This window comes from Gadus macrocephalus, chromosome 9 (genome assembly GCF_031168955.1).
Source record: "Gadus macrocephalus chromosome 9, ASM3116895v1".
Taxonomy (NCBI): domain Eukaryota; kingdom Metazoa; phylum Chordata; class Actinopteri; order Gadiformes; family Gadidae; genus Gadus; species Gadus macrocephalus.
In genome coordinates, this window is record NC_082390.1 from 21397234 (window position 1) to 21402233 (window position 5000).

Below are 5000 nucleotides of genomic sequence, written 5' to 3' on the forward strand. Positions count from 1 at the left end.
CAGCCACAAGCACATGAACTCACGCCTGGTGAGATTGATCAAGCCCCTTTGCAAGGTCAATTGTTAATGATAGCTGACCAGGCACTAGCCGAAGTGCCTCTGAACGCAATTGGACAGACCTACAGCCAATCACAGCAATCAGACGTTTGACTCATCAGTGGAACATGACTGTTGATATGGAGCTGCCTCGGGCTCTCATAGAGCTCCTCGGTACCTTAACTGTATTAAAACCCTCCCCATAGCAGATCCTTGTTATTGGCCCCACCCAGGGTAGGTCTGCTGGAGGTTTGTGTCTGAATGGGGGGGGGGGCAGAAGCCTACGCAAGAGCAAATAACACAAAAGCTAACAGATTGGTCTGCTTCTCAGCCTGATGTTTCTAACCAACATAAACCTTTTCACTCTCCTGGTTCCTGTGTGTAAGGCTTCCATTTGAATTTGTTCTGCATTGTTTTCATTGAATATGTACTTGATGTTATCGATATCAATGACATCCCCAAAAAGGTCCCCATCCTGCTCAAACCTCTCTGTCAAAACTAGAGTGCAGACAAACTCTTACTTCCTTCACGGGCGCACTGGCCCTTTTTAATCATATAAATGTCCCATAAGGCAGAACAATATGCTTGTGAGGACAGCAGCTGCGTCTTCGTAGAGCCCTAGATGGTGCATGGAGCTCAGGGGAGCTATGCTGCTATAGTTGGACAGATGCAGCTTAATTGTGCCTGACTCTTTGAGAAAACGACAGGAAGACAATCGATACAATCTATACGCTTGTTGCCTAGGCAAGACATTCCCTAGTGCCACGGATATCTAAAGTTGTCCATGTACAACAATCAAGCCCTTGTCTACAGTGTTGTAACCGAGCCCATTCTCTAGAAGTAGACGTGGGTGTTGGATGAGGACTTTGCACTGCTTCTTTTCATCTGGAAGGTTGTAAGTACATCAGGATAACCAGACTATTAGGTCCCAGTACAATGGTAAGAGGGACAGATTAGCTTTTAGTGTTGCTGTACTTACCGGTCTCCTCGCTCCGCAGGTTAAAGGTCAATCCTTCCTCTGGGGACTCATTGATTTGGCTTATGATTCTGCTCCCTCTGGCCCATAGAAACCCTTGTTGTTTGGATATTTTCCTCTCTCTCTCCCTCCCTCTCCCCCTCAATCTCTCTTTTACTCTGGGCCGTATCGGTTCCTCTCTTTAACTCTTTTTATCCGCCTCTCTCATTCTCTCTCTCTCTCTCTCTCTCTCTCTCTCTCTCTCTCTCTCTCTCCCCCCCCCCTCTCCCTCCCCCCTCTCTCCTCTCTCTCTCTCTCTCTCTCTCTCTCTCTCTCTCTATCTCTCTCTCTCTCTCTCTCTCTCTCTCTCTCTCTCTCTCTCTCTCTCTCTCTCTCTCTCTCTCTCTCCACCAGCCCTGCTCTAACAGGACTGCTCAGAGTTGTTCTGCCACCGGCCGGGAGGTTTCTGTTTGGGGTCTTGGTGGTGGGTGTCGGTGGGTGTCGGTGGGTGGTGGTGGGTGGAGGGAGCTAGAGGGGCAGAGAGAGCCCGCAGCCTTGTGTCAGTCAACCCTGGAGCCCAGTTTGGGCACGACGCCTTCCCGACTGAAGAGAAACCCGACCGCCACATGAGCAGGGGAAAATAACTTCTTTATTTTTAACTAATTCGCTCATTCTCTCTATCTTTTACTCATTCTTTCTTTCTTTTGCTTATTCTTTCTTTGCTTTGCACATTCCCTCTGTATGTTTTTGTTCCAGAGGAGTGGTAAAGTGAAGCTCTGCGGTGGACCATGTAATTGCAGAGTGACCAGTCCCAGGGTTGCTGTAATTGTAGGCTTCATCAGGGGGAGAGAGGGGAGCTGCCAGCAGCACAAGGTAAAGGACTTTTGGAAGGAAAAAAAGGCTACGGAAAAAAGCGAAAATTCTGAACTACTCAGACCACATAAATAAATAAGGGGAGCTGGGATCCAGATGTGGCTTGGAGGAGGGGAGGGAGGGAACACAGTGGAGGGAGAGCAAGAGAGAAGACAAACAAAGTTCAGACATGGTGTTTCTAGGTTAACAGAGGAGAAGCAAGGGAGAGAAAAATAAAGAGATAGAGAGAGGTAGACAGAAGTACTGAATTAAAACTAAGTTTTGGTTCCCAGGAACAGAGAAGAGAAGAAAAGAGGAAGGAAAGACTCTTTCTCTTACTGAGGTAGTTGTTCATTCCCTGGAACAGTGGAGGAGAGAAGAGGAGGTAGATAAGTGGAGAAGAGAGGAGCAGAGAAGAGTGGATACAAGCAGAGAGGAGATGAGGAGAGGACATGAGGGGAGAAAGGAGGAGAGGTGAGGCCAGAGGTATAGGACAAGAGAGGAATGGAGAGGAGGAGAGAGAAAGAGACGGGAGAGGAGGAAAGGAGAGGTGAAGAGGAGGAAAGGAGAGGTGGTGAAGAGGAGAGAAGGTTTGGGGGGAGGTGAGAGGATGTTGAGGCTGGGAGTCTTGTTGTTTCTGGATCCTAACCAGCAGTGTTCCCGAGTGTCTAGTTACACTGGAAAAGGTTCCCTTCTGGAAATAAAAAAGGAACAAAAAAATAAGAAAAGGAAAAACATAAATGCCTGCTGGTTTCCATTAGTAGGACATGCTGCTGTGGGCCAGTCGATGATACTGTGTGTTTCTGAGTGAATGATTGCTGTGTACTGATCAGAAGAGAGAGGGCCCGCGCACACATCAGTGCCTGTTACGCGTTCAAAAGTCAATAAATATTAAGCTTATGCGTAAATCTGACTTTAAACAGCCTCTTTTCATACATATATTTGAGATTAATTTCCTGGCCAAGGCAGAAGCGGTTCCATCCGAGCAGCACATAGCGCTGAGCAGAGGTCATGTATGGAGAGTGAATAAAGTCTCCTCTTGTGCTCCAAGGCCGGAGGTTTCTGGGTTGACATTTTATTTGGCGCTTTATAAAAAGCGATTGTTCCCTGCATATGTTTGCGGTTCATTCCTTGGTCTCTGGGATCTCTGTGAAACATCTCATTTCCAAATGGAAAAGGGGCCTCTGAAAATCCAGCAGCTGGCGGTGATTAAAGCTGGTTCCTCATTGGCTCAGTGGGGCTGCTGAGGAAGGTAGACACCCCCCCCCCATCCAGGAAGAAAGAAAGAAATAAGGAAAGAAAGAAGGAAAGAAAGAAAGAAAGAAAGAAAGAAAGAAAGAAAGAAAGAAAGAAAGAAAGAAAGAAAGAAAGAAAGAAAGAAAGAAAGAAAGAAAGAAAGAAAGAAAGAAAGAAAGAAAGAAAGAAAGAAAGAAAGAAAGAAAGAAAGAAAGAAAATAAGGAATGACAAAAATAATCATCTCCCAGGCAACTCCAGAAGAAGGATATGGACGGTCTGTTTCAGCCGTCTTCCAGAGACAGTCTCCATGTCGAATCCCCTCCACAACCAAGACACACAGACGGACTGACAAACCTACAGACAGAAAGACAGGCAAACATACTGACATAGAGACAGGCAAACCTACAGACAGAAGACAGGCAAACCCACAGACACAGAGACAGGCAAACCTAAAGACAGAAAGACAGGCAAACCTGCAGGCAGAGAGACAGGAAAAACTTACAGACAGAAAGACAGGCAAACCTACAGACATAGAGACAGTCAAACCTACAGACAGAAAGACAGCCAAACAGAGAAAATTATTCAGTGGAGGAAGAGGAGATTCAGAGGAGGGGAAAGAGAATGGTGTGATAAAAGAGAGACTGCGGATGTGACGCAAACAAAGTGTGTGGTCACATTTGATGTTCTTTTGTTTGTCTGTATTTTGTGAATGTGAATCCTGTGATTCAATATATATCACTGTGTGCATTTCAGTGCTGCCAGTAGAAGGCAGAGGGGCGATGTGCTTCTCGGAGACTCTCTCCAGTGGCAGACAGAAGTAATTTGTTACTGTTCTTAAGTAACTTTTTAGCGTATCTGTACTTAACTTAAGTATCGTTATTTTGTGAGACTTCATACTTTTACTCGACTACATTTTGTATGGGAAAATCATACTTTTTACTCCACTACATTAAAAAAACGTGTCGTTCCTTTCAACGTTCCTTTCCACGACATGCATGCGTGACCATAGACACAGCCAACCAATGCGGACGTCCCGGAGCCTAAATAACGTCAATATTTAACCTAGAAGAACCATGTCAAGCCTAAACGGTTATGTTATACGTTAATGGGGAATTATTAATCGTTTGGAAATATGATTGTTATGTATCGGGCGATTGTCTGTGGGGACCCCCGTTTATATGGCTAAAGGCTTGCTGCTTGCTACATATCCGGGTGTACCACCGGTAGAAGCTAAATGCTAAAAACAATGCTTGCCTGTCCAATTGTAATGAGGGGCGAGGGAGGGCCATCAGATCTGTCACTCAAACCTCTGCGCCAGTCTTAAAGGGACACTGTGTAAAAATTACTCCCATCTAGTGGTACAATTGTATATTGCATTCAAACTAATAGTGCTCGCTTGTTCAAAAACTACGGTGGGCAGTATGTGCCAAGAAGCTGTGTCATGACATCCAATACTACCTCATTGAGTCATTCGAGTGATGATGAGGTTCGTTACGTCAAACAAATTTCAAACTGCATTGAATCATTAGCGTAAGCTAATGTTACATGAGTAATTACTCCTCGAGCAAGATAGTGAATTATTTCAGTCATCATTCACGCTGGCTCAGAGTGAAAACGCGTTTGCATTTCCTGTACCACGTAGTGCTTTTTGTCCCTCTCAGCAGTTCATAGACCGGAAGAACATGGAAGCCTCCATGAAGCTTACCCGTCCTATGTAACTACTTATTAATTATTCTTCGCTCAGGAGGATTAGTGCGATTTTTGGCAGAGATAATTTTACACCAATGAGGACTTATTTATGAATGAATACGTTGATTTGAGGTAATAAATGACTTAAAATGTTACACAGTGTCCCTTTAAGGAGATTTGAACCATTATGTTTAGTCGAGCTGGTGTTGACTGTAAGGTTGATGCTCTTTA